The 20,118-nt window shown below is 39.4% G+C and overlaps 1 protein-coding gene across 50 annotated transcripts in view; it reads right to left on the minus strand.

Moving 5' to 3' along the window:
- The window catches only part of CTNND1 (catenin delta 1), a 69,949-nt gene extending 54,582 nt beyond the window's left edge, over positions 1–15,367 (minus strand). For 7 of the 50 annotated variants that reach the window (XM_087881563.1, XM_087881558.1, XM_087881555.1 and 4 more), the window contains exons 1-2: positions 14,718–14,803; positions 14,149–14,415 (exon numbers count right to left, since the gene is read on the minus strand). The gene's annotated coding sequence lies outside the window, so the exon portion shown is untranslated. The other 43 variants (XM_087881550.1, XM_087881539.1, XM_087881529.1 and 40 more) reach the window with 21 other exon arrangements.
- Positions 15,368–20,118: the final 4,751 nt, after the last annotated feature.

Raw genomic sequence — 20,118 nt, forward strand, 5'->3', positions numbered from 1 at the left:
GGTCAGCATGGATGCAAAGCTAAAATCTAATGGCAGCTTTAAGGGACACACCTCCCTGTCTGGGAGTATTTAGGCAGCTAGCTAGCAGTAGCCCATGTCCTGCTGGGAATTCAGTTACCATTTAACTCAGAAAAATGTGCACGGTCAGTGGCAAAACAGCTTTAGGGATGGTCCGAACAGAACAGCAGCACTCTCCCAAGGCGAGGCAAGGCGAGGCCCACAGCGAAAGCCAGAGCAATAGGAGCCCCACCCAGGAACTTAGGCCCCAGCCTTTCAGGAAGGGAGCAGCAGGAGTCAGGAGGGGGAGGGGTTGTGGCACGTACACACACACACACACACACACACACACACACACACACACACACACGGAAACCAACCAAGCAGAGGGAAAGGATTGTTCCACTGGTATGCCAGTAATCTGGCTGCAGGGCAGCTGTCCTTCAGAGCAATCAAAGGAGAGTCTCTCTCTCTCTCTCTCTCTCTCTGTGTGTGTGTGTGTGTGTGTGTGCGAAGGCTGCCCTGCTAGGAGACTTCAGTTCAGTTATGTAAGCCCAAAGACGGCCATCCTCTCTCATTCTTGGGGCCCAAATACAGACAAAGTGAGGGCTAAGTGAACAAAGTAAGGATAAGACTACAGATTCAGATGGCCAAGAGTCTACCCGCTCCGCATGTTTTGCATACTGCTTTCACTCACTTAAAGAATTTATTTCTCTAAGAATCTGCTTTATGAGGGGGGAAAAATTACAATCATTTGACAGATGCCAGCATAGTTAACTTATGACCAAGGTCTGCAAACATACTGTTGTGGTCCGCACAAAGCCTGCGGAGCTGGCAGCAGAGTTGAACAGTGAGGAGGTTGGGGAGGAACATGGACCAGACCTGTAGTCTGGGGAAGGCTCGGACGAGGACTCTGCATCGTAGGCAGAGAAAGGGCCATCTGGGAGATACGTGCTGCCTCTGGAGTCTCCAGAGTCGGATATCAGCGAGGCAGAGGAACAGGGGGAGCCTACCAAGACTTCTCTTCACCAGTGCACGCATGCACAGAACTGCCGGAAGGCAAGAACAGTTAAGACAAAAGGGACGATTCAGGAGTAGGGCTCGGAGATGATTGGCCCCTCCCATAAGACATAAAAGAGGAGCAAAGGCACGTGAGCCTTTGCAGGAAGCAACTTCGTTTGTTCTGGTCGGTTTAAATTCTGAAGCCCCATTTTGACTCTGTGCTCCATGTGGCCTTGCAAAGCTAATTGCCAATTAGGTCTTTGGCAGCATGTCAAGGGAGATAAAGGTGGGTGCTTATCAGCCTTATCCTGAAGGACTGGGTCAGACTTCTGTCGGACTCTTTACAAACTATTTGTGACTCATTACGGGCTGTGAATGAACAGAATTCACAGCTGTTGAAATAAAAAGAGAGTTTTTGGGACTAATTGTGTGCTTTTTACTGTCTCCGGAAGCCTAGGTCAGAACACATACCAAGATTTCTCTTCACCAAAACTGCTTTATGTATTTATTTATATCCCATATTTATTATTTTTATAAATAACTCAAGGTGGTGAACATAACTAATACACCTTCCTCCTCCTATTTTCCCCACAACAACAATCCTGTGAGGTGAGTTGGGATGAGAGAGAATGACTGGCCCAAAGTCACTTACCTGGCTTTTAGGCCTAAGGTAAAACTAGAGCTCACAGTCTCCTGGCTTCCAGGCCATCTCCTTCACCACTAGACCAAACATTTTCCGAACAGAACCTCTTTCCGCCCTCATTTATGCATTCACCTCTGTGTTGTGTGGTTGTTCTAGTTGTGCATCCTGTCTTCTACTTACTGAATATCTGCAACTGTTGTTATTAAGGGGCCAAAACTACCATCAATGGTGGCTTTTGATACAATCAAAGCTATCCATTCCTTTATCCAAAATGAACAGGAAAAGGACTGCTTTAACCCTAGAAACACAGTTGGCCAAGTTACATTGCACCAAAGCTGACTGAAGATCCTCAACCGCAAGACAAGCTTTTAAGCTTGGGCAACATACTGGCCACAGCATAACAAAGAATAAAATTCATAAGGCATTGATGCATTCCACCTCTTTGTCTGCCATGATAATCATGCGCATTACAAATCCGGCTATAGAAAAGATGAAGTGTTTTCACTGTATATATACAGTGTAACATGAAACAAAGAAAAAACCCATCTGAGTTAGGGGGGCTTATGAATAAGAGTCTAAACATTTATGAGCACATTTGTCAATGCATTTGGATTACAAAATCTGACACCAATATCCTGCAACCACCGTTTTTCCACTGTTTTAGTGTCTCGCTTTATACAAATTTGCTTTAGGCGAGATTTTAAAACAAGGAAAGCTTGTATACCCAACAGATAACTCTGGTATACTGTTTTCAAAATGGAGTAATATGATCTGATAAACTTGAACTACAAGAGCAACAGAAAGACATCCATCTTAAAAGGCAGTTAATTTGCTTCAACCATTAAACAAAGAAATGAAAAAAAAAAACAAAAGATTGTCTTCGAGGAGCCTGAATAGTGCAAGAAAAATGTAATGACAAAAGGGCATCTGACATCAAACATCTCTCTCTCTCTTTTTCTTCCATCTAAAGACAGCAGTATTTTATTAGCATGAAACACTAGCTTTGAAAAATGCCCACTAATAGTTTGCAATCAAGCACTACACTTGTCATCAAGACAATTATGCTTGACTGGGGACAGAATTCCTCTAACTCAGTTGGGAGCTCAAGGGCACTAATGCATTGGAAGACTCTTCCCCTGGGCGCTGCAGGATGCACACCCACCGGATTTTTTTTTTTTAAAAAAATAGATTTAATTAAGAAAATATTTAACGGAAAGCTATGCTGCAAAGCAAGATGCCAACTCTAGTGTGATCTTTATTAATGTAAATATTTCTAAACTCCAAGTTAGATCCTTAACATTCTGGGAGAATAAAAACAGCAGATTCTTTTAAAAAGGCTTTCCTTGTAAATATGCCCACCTGCCAAGGAAAGTAACGGGGACTTAAGAGCATCCTCACTAATCCATGATTATTTTGTTATTTCTGTATCTACCTGTCATCTGTGGAACATCACACAACAGGCCCATGAGAAAGATGCATGCATAGTGAGCAGTCTTTGACCACCATTTAGGTTACACTTTTGTTAGTATCTCTGTAAGTTCAATAGAAGGCGCCTCTATCAAACGCGCATACAAATTTTGCTACCAATGAAATATCCTACATACCCTGCAGAGCACCACAAGCTTTCCAAGTTTACACAACTACAGGGGGGGGGGGAAATACATTGCGCTCAGCTTTTTGTGTCCTCAGGAGAGATCAGGATCCTTACATGGATCACGGGGCAAGACACCTGGATTCATGTGCCAAATCTCTAAACTCAGGGATCTGCACAATTTGCAAATCCTTTCACAACACAAAGGTCACTCTTTTCTCGGTGGGAATTTGCAGCTGAAGTCAGGGGACAAAGAGATTGCACACGCGCATATACAGACGTCTCCCTTCTCTCTCCCCCTCTTGCCTACCCATTTCCTGTCACAGTAGCACTAGATCTCAAGCTCAGAAACAAACAAACACAGAGTGCTGGATTCTGGGAAATGGGCCAGAGCATTCCAGGGCAGCCTGAGCACCAATCAGCAGGCAGAGCTCCCACTTTATCCTGCAGAACTCCTTATCTTATTAGAGGAAAAACAACCCTTGTAACCCCACCAACAACCGGGGCTCAAAGGGGAGGTTTGTGTCAAGGATGCAGGCCAGGGAGGAAACAGGAGCAGAAAAGGGAATGGAGAAGTTGCTTTGTAGCCATTTTGCTACAGCAACGTTGCAACAGGAATTCTGTGCTAGATGAACAAAGGAGGATAAAAACCCATCAATAGTATACATTCTCAAGTGATAAACCTCCAACATTTTGTGAAGTTCATATGGACGCTTTTGAAGGGCATCAATTCATTCCCTTATCATACAAAGATAGTTGATGCATTTCAGCATGCTTCTCTTCATTCTCCTTGCTCAAAAGGAGTTAGCTACTTTTCCATTATAGCCTTACTGTAAATACAAATGTGGCATGTCTATCAGCAAGACAGATTTCAAGTCCTTTGCAGCTCTCACCAGGATAGTCACAGCCTGGTCTGGATTCAGATTACTAGAAGCAGTCACTAGGAATCCTTTCTACGGCCAACAACCCTGCTGACATTTATTTCCAAGGCTGTGCAACGCCTGAGGAAAAAGATTAAGAAAAAAGTACTTCAGAGAGCCAATGTTACTCCTGCCAGAAGCTCCTTAAAGCACCTGCATCTTTTCTCAAGAGTGTGCAACAGCCCTCTGCACCTGCCATATGAATCCAGGAAAAATGAGGCTACTTTAAAGATGGTTTCTGTTCATATTCTGAAGCGCCTTTTGGAGACTGAACTCAAAATCCTGCACAACCGTATTCTATTCTTGTTGAGGAAACATGTAGAAGAAAAGACAACAAGCACATAATTTTGTTCTGTCTAGTTTAAAACTATGAAAGGATAAGAATTAGATTTACAATAATGATTCCTAATTCCTAATTCCATAAAATATCAGCCAGACAATGACTTTCTGTTCTCTAAATATACTTAAGTGACAAAATATTAAGAGGAAAGGAGCAAATTATGTGATTTGCGTTTATTATGAGTTCTAGGACCAATTACAGTTCAGGCCCCTGTACAAGAATTTAGAAAAATATTGTTCTCTTAACTGTCCTGCATCAGGTATTTGGTGATTCTCTAGTTCTAGTATAGCCAAGTAGATTTTGAAGACCTGAAGTCTGCTGGGTAATAAAACAAATTTCCCCGCTTTGTCTTTAAACTTCACTTCAATCTTCACCTTAGTCACATCTAGTGTGACTCAAAACTTAAGGCCACTGAACATCTTATGATACAAAGAAATCACCCATGAAGTCAGAAAGAATCAATTTATAATCTCTGAAGTCCAGTAATCCATTTCTCTAGATTCTGACTACCTGAACCATGAATCTCTGAAAATTGATAAAATGTTTATTTACTAAATATTTAGGGTTACCCACCCAAGCAACTTTGGAGAGATGATACATCTACATAACAGCTAATAAACTATTTAGAATGTATATACATTGGACTTTAGAATAAATATGATTACTCAGGATAGTTACTATGTTCAAACTTCGTTCAGTAAGTAAACTTTTACTCTACCTACAGTCACAAGAGTGAAGCTCTCCTCTCACTTGACATGTACTTTTTGAAAAGATTGTAATTGATGTTTAAAGCATGTTTGTAAGCTATCCAGAGTTGCCTCTAGACAACATGAGTGCCACACAAATCTAATTAATAAACAAACAAGTAAATAAATAAGGGCGGAACCTAACTGGAGCAAAACAGAGTTGAAATGGCAAAGTATGTATGGCTCTCCTCTTGGAATTTAAAGTACCTCCAACTATGCATGTATAGTATTAACTTTTGTAGCCACCAACAAAATCCATACAACTTTTACCAACAGGCATTATTTTGTACCTTCTGCATTATTATGCACCATCAAGTTGCTTTTGACTCTTAGCAATAGCATAAGATAGATCACTCTGAATTACTACCTGTGTTAAATACAAAAACTGGCATTATCAGTATTCTTAATTCCTAAACATATGTTCATGATAGCATTTGAGTATAAGCACAGGCAATGCTTGTAACTTAATGGGAGGAGGGAGGGGGTTATGTCATAAGTAAAATATAAAATAGTATAAAATAAAAGTTCAGAAACCATAAAAGGAGAGTAGGAAATTTCCAATGTACCCAGGCTTCTTTTTAACTGTTCTTCAAAAATCCTTCCAAAATAACTTCACTGTTACTTGTCTGTTCTCTGAAAATCTCTATCTTGCAAAATTAGTGTTGAAACTTTAGACAGAGCCCTATCCAAAAGCAGAATATTGACTTCTAAATACAACTCAATATTATATTCCACAACAGTACACAGAAGATATTTGTGTTAATAACAACTTGTTTTTAAAATATAGATACCGATAATTTTAATAAATATATTTAAACACAAGATGTAAGCCCAAAAGCATATTGTTTATGACTTGAAATTTCCTAAAGCAAAGTTGCTGTCTAAAATTGTCCTAGTCTTATATCCCAAGGGGTATTGTGAGACACACCTTTATGCCTTCAATTATTTGGCTACTTGCCCAATATTTTTACTTTACCTGACAGGAGACAGTATCTTATCTGCTGAAGCTATGCAATCCTTTTAACTGAGCTGGAAAGGTTCAAGATTGAATCTGACAGCCTCTATAGTAACAGTTCTACCATTGAGTTACAGCCCCCACCACTTGGTCCAAATATGTACCACCAAAAAGTTGTTTCTCCAGTAAATCAGAATAGCATGGCATTCAATTCTCCATTCATCACGCTCCTAACATGATGCCAGAGTCCAAAGTCTCGATGTCATCACTATATGGTCCAGACCTCCTCTTCCTCTCTGTATACAAGATCAAAGAAGAGCACAAACTCTACAAACAACTTGGTATGTTCTTCCGGCAAACAGGAATGGCATCACACAGTCTGGAACAACAAGTGCTACAAGTCTATTGTGTGAGGTATACCAAAAGACTTGCACTAGAACAAGATCAAGCATTGCCTGACTGCTGAGCTGCTATGGGTGAGGTTCCAGGCTACTTCCTCCTCAGGCGCTCAGAACTTTAAAGTAGATACAATTCAGTTCATCGGCAAGAGCTCACACAGCATACATCCCCATCTGATTCTTCTTTTGTGTATTTAGAAAGGGAAGGCGAAAAGCATGAAACTCACAAACGTTCAAAGTGGCTGACTGGCCACATATGGTATTCCAGAATGGAGATATTCATTTCTCACACCAGCTTTTTTTTTTTTCTGAGCAGGTAAAAGATAAGTATTTCTAATATTTAACAAACACTTCTCCCTTTAAATTTAAGCAGTTAATCCTCACCTTACTTTAACTAGAGCTCTTTAACTCCTCAAAAAGAGTTTAAATCCATGATTAGAATTTCTTCTCAAATGTTTACAATAAACTGCCCAGGAAATAGCCCCCAATTTTATTCTTAAGAAGTCTAATTTAAAGAAATCCAGCTACTATAATTTAAATCAGAGGCGTGATTTAGGCATACTTCCTGCCTAGCAGATGAAGTAATTCAAATTGCAATTCACCAAATAAAAATAAATTAATAAATATTACGAAACTAAATGTTAGTGTCAGCACTGGAACGAATGTTAGGAAGTTAGGAAGTTTTAGGGAGATACTCAATACAGCAAAAGTGAAACTGAGGAATTCCTTCTATGGACACAATATTATCCACAAAAATAGAATGTCTCCCTGTTTGCAGGAAACATGAAAGTAATGCATTAAATACTTAGAAATATCTATGTGCTATTTATCCATATTTTATCCTTTGCTTCAAACTGTTTCATGCACCATATGTTTTAAGATTCCTCTCAAACTGGTTTAACAAGAGAACTAGAAAGGAACAATATCCAATGGTCCAGAAAATGTCAACCAGCGACAATAACATTGTATCAGATACTATAAAATTCATTGTGTTAATGCAATAACAGATCACGTAAGTTCTCTTCTCCATTTTTCTCATCCAGGAAGCACATTTTACAATCCAAACATCCATACCTGCTTAAAAGCCACACCCAAATAACAACCCAGCTTTTAAGAAAAGGTTTTACAAAGAGCTATACAATGCAAGATGAGATGCAGCTGCACCTTTACAACAGCAGCCTAAACTAAATGGTTCCATAGACTCTTTCTCATTTGGCTGGGAGAAGGAAATATTATAATCCAAACAGCTTTTTAAATTCTTTGTTGTTCATGCAGAAAGGAAGGAAGCAAGCATTTCCTGGTCAGACAGGAAATGATATTGTGTTTAGAAACTTGCAGGAAAGAGAAGACAAATTTCCGACTGGATGCTAGATTTTGGTTTGCCCGAACAGAGAAAGGATGAAGTCAAGGAATGTAATCCATTCTTCTTCTTTTAGATGGTATCTTTTAACAATTCCACCCTCTGTCCAACTCCCCACAAATCTCACTCACAGGCTTGGGCTTCTGTTTTTTCATGTTCCCTCTTACACATACCCTTTCACTGAAAACACAAGAAGGCTGTCATCTCCAGAACACAGCACATCTCAGTCCCCACTGCCCCCATTCTCAAAAATTTAAGACCGCACCACATTTTATCACGGCACTAAATACACAATCATGCAATCTTGCACAGAGGTGGTGAACAATCTTAGCTCCAGGATGCAAGCAGTTCCAGAATTCTCCTTCTGCAGTCCTCTGCCTAGATTTGTGGAAAACAGAGTATCCAGATTGCCAGTATTTTGAGATGAGGGATAAAAGAAAAATTCAGATTAAGCCCTAAAAGACACATCGCAGTTAGGCAGTCAAAACATCCTCCCATTCCCACCATCCCCTTATGCAGGATTTTCTCCAAACTGATACATTCTAGCTACCTGCTAGATTTGGACAGCATGGTTCTAGCATGTTTGCTGAAAACGAAGAAAAGTATAGTCCCAATATATCTGAAGAAAACCAAATGAAAGCCTAACTCTACCAGCATTCCCAATTATTAAGCATTTATAGCATACCAACCTCATCCTTCCTCTACCAGCTCTGGTTGTAAAATAAAATGTGAAACCTAAAATTGCTACCTCAATGCTGCTGTCATTATGACAAATCAGCTATCCCACATCCAGAGTAAAAAGAGTTGTGAATTAGTCAGGAAACATTTTCTCACAGACTTATTGCTCAATTCAGAATACTGACAGAAGTGGGATGACATCCCATTTGTCAGTGACTGAGATGACCACTCAAGTACGACATAATTAAGCAATAATTTATGGAAGAGAAAAAGGGAACAATCAAATGAACAGAAAGACTATCCAAATCATTCCTTTTCAGTCTCCACTGAGGGAGTGGTTTTAGAGAGATATTTAAGCCAAAAAGAAGCAAGTATTGCAGGCTTCTCCCTCACCAAGAAAAAAACCAGCCTGCTTGATTCATAAGCAAGGCTGTGGCAGAAACAGTACATGCAATAACACGTTCAGAAGTATGCGTGTGTTATTCCAAAAAGAAGAGAAAGGCATGTATGCTATCAGAGAGGCTCTCTGCTAGATGGTGAGACAAGTTTGACTTGAGCAATTTTAACCAGGAGGAGGAGAAAAAATTTGGGGAGCGAAGAGAGAAATCCATGTTTAGCATTCGCTGAAGTAATGACAAATCTGGTCTCCATTACTTTGTATCTTTTTCTTGGGAAAAGTTGAGTTGATTTTCTCAGAAATTGGTGCTACTGTTTTTTTCTGCCACCATTGTCCCTAGGCTGTGAGGTACATTTTCTCCATTTGAAAAGGAGTTGCTATTGTCAGTCCCATGCAATATTAGCATTTCTTTAAGATGCTAATAGGCTTTAAAGATGGGTTTCACTCACACATTACAGTTTTACATGCAGATCAACTTTCAATCTAAAAAGGTGGAATAACTTTTCAGCCAGTTGATCATAGGGGCCTAACCTTCAGCTATTCACACAGGATATTTAATAAAAGAGTGGAAAGAAGTTATGTGGATTATTATTATTTTTTTTGCTTGAAGAGGATACAAAAACTGTATTAAACTGTATGAAGTTGTTTGGCGAGCCTCATTTTTACATTTGGCTTTGTTTGGAATTGTGGGTGCTGGCAGAAACTCTCAGTTGAAGAGCAGCAGAAGGGTGTGTCCCAGGACTTGCTCTTATGTAGCCACAAAAGCAGGAGAGGCTGCTGTTAGGAGAGAGGCCTTTCCAATGGCAAAGAATACCACTGGCAGTTCTTCATTCAATTATGACAAAGTCACTTTGGACAAGACAGCCTTCACAATTCTAACAATGCTTTTCATATATTTACCATGTGTAAAGCATGGAAAATGCCCACTATTTTAGTGTGCACTGAAATCCCCATAACCTTCACTTAGTATCTAAATAGGTAGATGAACATGGCAGTTGTAGCCCAAAATATCTGGAAAGCACCAGCTTGCTTATCTCCATTTGAGAGGTGGTAACAAGAAGAATTCTCTCAAGAATTATTCTAGCCGTTTTTACTTCCCTGATATCCCTGAATAACTAATAACTAGAAATGAAAGCAAAGATACATTGATTAATCCATGTTGGAAGTCCTATATTAAACAGAGGCACATTTCCACCCCCATTTCAAAACCTTCCAAAATCCAAGTCAAGTGCAGATTAACTACTGATTAACTTGAATGATTGTCCTCTTTTTCCAAAGCACGCTTCAGGAACTGTGAATTCAGGATTATGTGAATGCATGGATGTTCTCTTTTCCATCACTCAGAAGAATCTTAATCTTCTTTATCAGTACTTTCTGACTTCTCTTGTCTACTTTCTCTTTCTTCAGTTCTTGTGGTTGCATAAAGGCCATGAAATAGGAACCTATACTACAAGGGAAAGTCACCATAGTTTGTATTTCTTTACAAAGTCAACCTTAGTCCTCCCTTCAATGACTCAGAGGATAGTAATGAGTAAGTCTGTCCCCCTCCCTGTCTATATACTGTACTCAGAATAAATCAGAAGTCCCTTGATTGACCAATATTTCAGCAGATCCTAAATTATGTTTCAAGAATGAATGTATTATATAAGTCATCAGTGGTTTGAAATGTTGACACTCCTAACAGAGGCAACCCCAATAACCCCAGTCATATTATATTCTGCTCCAGGTTTTTAGTTTCATCACACACATTCCTAAACAAAAATAATTTAAATTCCCATTTTGAAAAATGTTGGTGAAAATAACCAACATAGTGTTCCATTTCTTATAATGCCATACTATATTCATTACCTAAAACACCTGCAAAAACCCAACCCCTGTTATTTCACCTCTTTTACCTAAGCTTCTAGCAAAACATGGTCTCCCATTTCAGGCAACTTGTGTTAAATTCACCTTCTCCAGCTTGGCACCCTCCAGACACATCAATTCTCATTGTTCTTAGAAGTATAGCCAACAATTTCAATTACTGCAACTTGTGTAATTAAGTTAGTTATGACTACATTAAGCCTTACTGATTTCATCCAATCTATTTTACATATGACTAAGCCTAGATTCAGCCCACTGTTTTGAGCTATGTGGAAGCCACTTCATCAATTTATAAAACTTTATAGTATGATAAGAAGCAACTTAGTTTACTGAGTTCACATTACAGAATCATAATCCATTCACTTAATTTTACCTATTTGTCAATCCAAGCCAGTGTGTTTCTCTATTGCTCCTGCTACGAATGTCACAATTTATTAAACAGATCTGACCTTTCAATTAGTCATATCAGCACCTGTTCTGATTATACTTTAATTCATGTGGGAAATGAAGTGGTTTTAACCTAGAGCACGGATGTCAAACACGCCACGTCACGTTACTGTCACATGACATATCGTGACGTTTTTTCCCTTCATGGAACTGGGGTGGGTGTGACCTGCATGTGACGTATTCCAGCCCGCGTGACGCCAGTTTGACACCCCTGACCTAGAGTGTTAAAAAGTTAACTGGAAGTAAAACTAGCCAAAGTTTGCAGGGTGTGCTTCTAAACTTGACTCCCAGAGGATCCATATGCACTAAAAAAGAGTTTGATTTACTTCCCAGTTCCACATATAAAAGTGATAAATACACAGCTTTACACTTTAGCTCACTGGTTTTCCAACCCAAACATACTGACTCTGAAGCGTGGCACACAGCATTTGTGTAGCTGAGGTTTTTTTCCTCAATGTGCAATTTGATGCATATAAAAAGAATAAGCAGTTTGTCATCATTTTGTCAAACTTGGCTCAATATTTTTTAAAATATACAGAACAACAGCTTCTCTACCATGAATTTACTGCTGCCCTTAAAGAAGCAAAGGCTCTTTAAAATGGAGGTAAACTGCCCCACCCCATAACGTAAGTCAGCAATTCAGCATTCAGATAGGTAGCTGAACTATGCTTCCTGAAAAGCTCTCGTACATTTTAGATATTCACATGTACAATACTTAACTGCTGCATTCTTTAACACTGTATGTAGAGTTCCCATATCATAAGGTTTACCAGAAATATGAGACAATTTAGGCATGAAAAAAGTCACCTTATTAATGATTTCTTGCAGGTTCCCTGTTTAGATAAAATGAAGCTTTAACTCTTCTCTCAGACATACCAGTAGTTCCTTTCTGGCACAAAAATGCCATCACTAGAAATACAGAAGTTTGTTTAGAATCAGTCTTCTTTGCCTCAGGAAAACATGTACCAAACTCAAGTACTTTATTTTCTAGAGTTTGAAATTCTGGACCAAAGTATCAGGGGTTTCTCACCACTGCTCAGTTCTCCAGCGAATTGTAATCTAAGTGGCAGAACCATATTAAAAAAGTAGAGGACAAATAGGTACTTGAACCTGGCTGGCTTGAACCCTAAACTACTGCCCCATATCATTAATGTATAATGTTTTAGCAATAGATCTCAAGGGAATCAGAGGGAAAGTTGCCTAGGTACTAGCCAATCTGATGCTTCCTTTGTGCTGGGAGAGAATATGATTTTCTTTTACATGCATGTGTTTACACTGGGAGAAAACCAAGATTTTCAGGGTTTCAGATAAATTATCCTGTTTTGCAACTACTAAACCCACAAGCCACTGTGTTGGTTTAAACCCAAAGGAAGAAAGCTCCTCCCCTGTTTTTTGAAGTGCCTTTGTGTTCTGCTTTCTCAGAGAAAAGGCTCTTTCTTAGGGATTTGGTGGCTATGCAAGGTTTCTAGTGTAATTCCACAGAATTATCAGGACATGGAGAGAAACAGCAAAATGGCAAAAATGCAATAGCAAGAACAGGCAATAGGGGAATGCTACCTCTTCTTCAATGGCCAAATTTTAACTCTGTCCTCTTTTGAATATGCTATTTGTGTAGGGTATAATGTGCTACAAAAAGGGTTTACACTATTGTTAACATCTTCCTTTAGTAGCCGGATTTCCACAGGACCCCAAACCACCTTTCTTTAGCAGCTTTTAATAGAAAATGATAGCCACACCCTGTGAATCTACATGACAATTAGCAGTCACCAAAATCTGGCCTCTGCCCCAAGGAATTCACATTTTTAAAAATGAGACTCGTGGAAAAGTAAGTTTGGGGAGCATAATAGGCAGGGGAGGGCAAAATGGGACAGGTAGGAGGAAATGCAGTTAAATTACTCATAACTAACTTCAATTCAGATAGCAAAGGTTTTGGTGCTTTCAACTGTAGGAGACCCACCTGCGCAGAATTCAGGACTACCAACAGGGGGGGGGAACCTCACTACAACCCTGCATTGGTTATTTTGCAAGACATTCCATTTTTTAAAAGCTTTGTCTAACTTAATTGGAGTAAAATGGGCACTTAAGAACTCCCCTAGGGACTTTGCGCATTTGCAAGATTCACAAACTCAGGAAAACTTCTCCAGAGTTTTAAACAGAAGCACAACGCCTTTAATAACCCCTCCCCCCCCCGCACACCAGTAACGTTGCTTTAAGACGACAACCCGAGGCAGATCCAAATCTTTACAACACCAAACCCCCCCCCTTTACCTCCCAATGCCGGATGGTAGGCCCACTCCCCTCCCACCCCCACTCTTTCAAGAGGAATTTATTATGCTTCCACCCAGGAGAAAAGTTTTGCTGGTTCGTTACGGAGCTTACTTTGAAGCAGGAAAGCAGTTCCGAAAAGCAGGAGAGCCCCCCGACCCACCCGAAGGCACCTGGGAGAAGCGAAACGGGATCCACCCCGCCCTGTGCCCTTCGCTGCAGGACGGCGCCGCCGATGCAATCTTTGCCCTCTCGCCTCTTTCCTTCGCTCCCTTCTTTTTTTTCCAGCAAGATCTCCGAAGATCCGAGTCGATCCGCTTCCCGGGAACTCCTTGGCTCCCTCCCCCTCGGCCGCCGCGCCCCCCTCCCCACGGAAAGAGAGGGGGGGAGGGGTCACCCGGGTGGGCAACGAAGAGAATCGACCCCGAAATAAGGGATGGGGGGGGGAGATCTTCCGTGCCCAATCAGAAGTCAGGCGCGAGAGGGGCGTCCGGGCGGGCGGCGGAGAGAGGCACCCGAGATGCAATTATTAGCAAATCGCCTTACCTTGGGCTTTTTCCCCCCTCGCGTTTGCTCTCTCCGTGGAATCTGGCGGTCCCCCTTCCGCGGCTGCTTCGGGAAGCAAGTTTGCTTCACCGCCACCCCTTGAAAGGTTTTAAAGCAAAATCGGGACGAGGGCGACGGAGAGGAAGGAAAGCACTTTTCTTTTCCTTTTGGAGTGCCACGATCCCAACTGTTCCGCTAGGTCTTTCCTAATCATCCGAGTTGACAACTTCGCACAGTCTCCCGGACTAGGTGCCTCTCGTTGTCCTTCTGCAAATGCAAAGGAGGAGGAGGAGGAGGAGGAGGAGGAGGAGAAAAAGAAGATAAGCGTGCGGTCTCCTAACAAAGCGCTAAGGGATCTTAAAAGGATAAAATCTCTTTATCAGCCAGAGCTTTAAAATCTCACGGACAAAAGACGGAGGAAAGCAGTAACGATTTCGTTGAAGCTTCCCTCCTCCTCCTTCTCCCTCCCTCCCTCCTTCTCTCTCTCTCTCTTTTTTTTTTTTTTTCCTGCGGGATCTTTCGCTGCTCCCCCCACCCCCAAAGCCCCCCCCCTTGCTCAGTTCCAACACCTAAAATGGAAGTTGCACCCAGCCAAAGGCAGAGCAGGCGGGCGGTGACACACCGAGCGTCCTGCCCAGCCCCTCTTTCCCGAAGTGATGTCAGCTCCCGCACAGATCCAATGGGAGGCGGGCATCAATCAGGGATCCTAGGCTATCCAATAGGAAACTCCATTGTAGATTTTTTTTGGGTTTTTTTTTTTTTAAAAAAAAAGACAAAAAAGGAAAATAGAAAAAAAAAATGACAGGAGAAATGTGCAAAGAACTTTTAAAATCGTAAAGAGAAGGACGCTTCCGCTAAAAAGATAGAAGCCCGGTTTTTTTTTTTTTTTCCTTTCCCTCCTTCCATTCCAGCGCGCTGAAGAATCTTCTCAAAAAGGGAAACATTCCATTCCACGGGGAAGAGTCAGGCTCCAACATGTTTCCCTTACTTACTTATTTCTATTTCCTCTTCTTCTCCGATCCGGGATTTGAAATACTTTTGCTAACACTTTTACCGTGCAACGCTCCGAATGGTTGCTCTGCAATCGGCCCCCGAGAAATTCGGCGGCGCTTTTCCCCGAGAATTAGAACTAGACTTGCGCAATCCTAAAGAGTTAGTCAGAAACCAGTCCACGGTACGGGTTTCGTTGGCTCTATTGTTCCGCTTCCTCTGCGTACACAGACGCCCCGTCTCACCCCAAGAAATGAGGCGTGTAACAAAAACATGCGATTTCAGAACTTTATTGTTATGAGAATTTCCCTAATTACAAAAAAAAGGGGGGCAGGATATTTTAGTCAAATTCCAAAGGGGGGATTTGGCAGCACCGGGATCACCAAGTGAAAGGATTTCGTTTTGCGTGTCCTGTAATTAAATCTGTACTGATTTAATTGACTACAGTGACTAAGGATTTTTCTCCCCCTTTCTTTCCTGCCTCACACCCTTTTTCAGAGCGCAGGCAATTTGTTTTCTTTGTCTCTCTGATTAGCCTGTATTCTTACTCAATATTTAATTTGTATTTTTTGATTGTGGGTCAGGATTGCTGTTCCGTACAGTAATAACTCAGGTGCACGGAGTTTGATTCTATATTTGAAAATTCTCTATGCTTAGGTTCTTTTTTCTTTTTTGCCATTCTGAGCACTATGACAAAGAGCTCAGACCGATTTAAAAAAAAAGTATCAGTGGGATGTCAGCGCTTAAAAAATGGTTCTTATTCCCAAGGACGATATCAATTTATAGAATAGAATAGAATAGAATAGAATAGAATATTTTATTGGCCAAGTGTGATTGGACACACAAGGAATTTGTCTTGGTGCATACGCTCTCATGTACATAAAAGAAAAGATACATTCATCACTTCATTTATTGAAGTGAATTTCACTAAGAACAAATTGGAACATTTTGTAAGGCAGTAGGAAAATAGACTAGAAACAAAATTAACTTTTTTCAAGTTAGAAAATTAGGTTGTCTTAAACTCAATGAAATTTTCTTCTGAATTTTAAATATGCATTTTGTCTTTTTTTTTTTTTTTTTTGATGTTTAAGCACCATGAGTCATCTGAAGTACAAAAGTGAAAAGAGTTCAAGCTGGTTTTGTTCTCATGTTTGATGAACAAAAATACATATGTACGCATGTCCCACATACCATAAAAGAATTGGTGTTTTAGATATGATTAGCAAGTAAATAGATATTTAGAGGTAAAGTCCTCTACAGTACTAGTAGACCTTGACTTATGACTACAACCAAGCCTAAAATTTCTGTTGTTAAGCAAGATATTTATTAGGTGAGATTTTCCCATTTTATGACCTTTCTTGCCACAGTTGTTAAGTGAATCACTGCAGTTGTTGTTAGTCACATGGTTGTTAAATGAATCTGACTTCCCCATTTACTTTGCTGTAGTGTCCCAGGGTCATGTTTGCTTGCAACCTTATGATCACATGACCCTGAGACACTACAGCCATCATCCCCAGTGACCATCGGGATGCTGCAACAGTCTTGTGAAAAATGGTCAAAAGTCACTTTTTCAACATTGTAACTTCAGTCACTAAACGATTGGTTGTAAATCAAGAACTACCAACATTCCCTTCCTTCAAACTAAATACTGCAACTGCTTTAGACTTTCAGAATAATATTTGGGATTAAGATTAGCAGGTGATCTCTCATGTACAATCTTATAAATCAAATTATTTTACAAAATCAAAGAAGTTCTTCCAACTTAATTTTCCATCTTTATTGTTATTAAGTATATCTCAGTGCAAGTTCATTATTTAATAGAACTTTTGTCCCAGTTTTTATCAGGATGTTTGCCAGACCACAATTTCCTATCAAGATGTCAGGTGAAGATAGCAATTCTTCCAATGCAGTAGGATTTATTTATTTATTTATTTGTCAAGCATATATAAGATAATAGATAAAAGTATAAACATAGTTTGAATACACGAAAATGATACGAGCAAAAAGGGACAGTAGGACAGGGACAGTAGGCACACTAGTGCACTTATGGATGCCCCTTACATTGAGGGAATACATGTGCTGGGATTTCTTTATCTATCTATGGAATTGGGCCCAGTGGCGACCTGCCATTTACAGAAAGGTGGGCCTTTGTGGAGCAAGAGCACCCAAGGTGGGCGGCAAAAAATCTGGACAACAGATCCCTTCTATTTATACCACTTTCCTTTATTATTAATTTAATTACAAGGCTTACATTCTCTCTGTGTGATGTAATTACAGGGAGGGATCCGAGAATAGTAGCAAAACACCTGCAGAATTTTCCTAGTTCCTCCAGGAAGGCAGGAAAAACTGGTCTTTGCAGAAATAACCATTGGTCGCTCAAAATGGCTAGGATCTCTCCTTCCTGGATTAGGCTAATAGTTTCTTAATGAAAAGTCACTTTCTATACTTGGGTTCATAGAGTGCACTAAGCATGAATTTATTTATTTACAACATTTTTAATCCCATTTTTATTATTATTATAATTATTTTGTTCTTTTTGGCTTTTTGTTGTATGAACAGAGCCACAGTGGGCGGGCCCTTCAAGTTGAGCTTGACTTCTGGTGTTATTTCTTTCACTGAAGTTGCCTTAGTCAGTGCAATTATTATGGAGGTGTACAGGTAAGAAACGATAGTGAACAATACCGTAGAGACTAAATCTGTTGTTCAAATACAGTCACTGGTTGTTTCACCCCATCCTTATCTATCCAGAATCATGATATTTATTTCTTTTCACACATTAGTCTAAGAACCAACTTTTGAAAAGCAGTAGTTAGTAATATCAGCCATTAAAGGTTAAAATGATCCCATTTTAGCAATAGCATGAAATAAATGTAAACTAAGAAGCTGCAGATTAAAAAGGCATAATGCAATATTTTAATTAAGTAGCTGCACAGAGCAATTGTAATATTTCTTCAGGGATAATTGCTTGACCAGATTCCTCAGCCAGTGACAATTTGCATGTAGACACAACACTATATGCATAGGAAATATAAGTAATTATGTAGCAATTATTCATTTTTATGCAAAGAAAACATCTTTCAGATTAAAAGATATCAAGTGACATGCTTGTGATACTTGGTTTGCTTGTCAAAGCAAATCGAAAAGCACAGTTTACTCCATAAAGTTTCTTTAAGTGAATTGCAGGACATGTTCATTTGATTTTATAATTTACTGTGCAAATTACAGAGTATGAAGTTCTTAGTTCTCTCTGATTGTTTGTTGCTTGTTTGCTTGTAGACATTTCATTACCTGAGTAGGTAACATCATCAGTGCTACTGAGTGTGGGATTTCTCCCTCTTTATATACAATAGCTTGCCCTGTCAGTGTTGGTAAGGGTATGTTTTTTCTCCTTAAGAGTTTCTTGATTTGGGTATTGTTTTCTGCCTGCTTGCTAGTTTGTCTAATATTAACCTGTTTTCCCCAGAATAAGACATCCTCTGATAATAAGCCCAATCGGGCTTTTGAGTGCATGGCAATAAGGCCAAATGCTTATTTCAGGGTTCAAAAAAATATAAGACAGGGTCTTATTTTCAAGGAAACACAGGTAATTCTTTTTAACTGAGTATAGATTCTGGAGAGGATGTGTTCTGCTCTTTTTGGTTTTTTTTTAGATTTTTTAATGTCTCTTTTGAATGGTATGTAAATATGGTTTATGTATCTATTGACTGATTTGTCTACTGAAATTACAGATATTATTATGACTGATTGAAAATTGTAATTGGACTGGACATTAACTATGATGCACAAGAACCATCCTCTATAAGAAGTGGTTAAACTTCAATAATAATTTGGTACATGCAGCTCAGTGCTGTAGTTTGCTTAACTATGCTATATTAACTAAACCACAACATACATATTGTGTTCAACATATTGAATATACTGTATACTAAATAAAAACTGAACAAACCATGACACAAGAATACTGTATGTGGAAAAAGACCCAAAGCTGTGATCACTGTCAAATTCCATGGATCTTCTCATGGAAAAACAATATACAAAATGCAGAATATTAGGGCTAACAGAAAAATGCACAGTAGAGTTATTATTATTAGCCATTTATCTGTTATCTGTCAATTTTCTACTTTCCATTCTTTTTATACATTTGATAACTGGACAGCATAAATGGAATGTCTGTGCCCTTACTATGGCTAAAAGACTGACACTCCAACTTTAGAAATATAAATATATGGCTCCATTCACTCTATGGATTGAAGATTTGATTACATTTGCCACCTAACAGCAGACTGCCTATAGGTATAGATTTTGTATGGGCAAGTGAAATAAAATATAGAACTCATTTTTACAAAATACAGTGGGTTAAAAATAATAATTATATAAATGTATTAGAAATTAATAAATTGTACTTAAATATTTATATTAGATAAATGTATATAGAATTGCAACTATTAGTTGCTACAATAGTATATTATACTTTACTAACCGAGCCTCAAAATCATTGTTCTTTCAGTAAAATGAGTTTTGTGACCTGCAACATATTAATTTATTTTAGTATTATTACAGTGTTCAATTTAAACTGCTATCTACAGGCATTTGCCAAATGTGCAAAACAAAAATCATGATTGCTTTTTACTGTTGCAGTTCATTTTCCAATCAATCAACTTCCTAGGCAAACTCTTTTATTGTGAGTAAAACAAAAGGCTCCTTTACTGTAGGAGAGAGAGCCACTTATATTCTGTGATTAAATAACCTATTTATGAAGGTCACAGTTTTGGCAAAAGTGATGTATGGCAGCCCAACCTGATACTTTGCAAAGTAGTAGCAACAGAAGCAAACAGATATTTCCTGGGACATGCAAGTCCAAACTTAAGGGATGTTAGGTTAGGAAAGGCTGACATATATTAACCAATCACACTATACCCTCCAGCGGTAGCAGAAGGTCACACATTCCTGGGTAAGATCTGACTTTGACATCCGTAAATG

Source organism: Pantherophis guttatus, chromosome 1 (genome assembly GCF_059756535.1).
Source record: "Pantherophis guttatus breed Tessera chromosome 1, ASM5975653v1, whole genome shotgun sequence".
Classification (NCBI taxonomy): Eukaryota; Metazoa; Chordata; class Lepidosauria; order Squamata; family Colubridae; genus Pantherophis; species Pantherophis guttatus.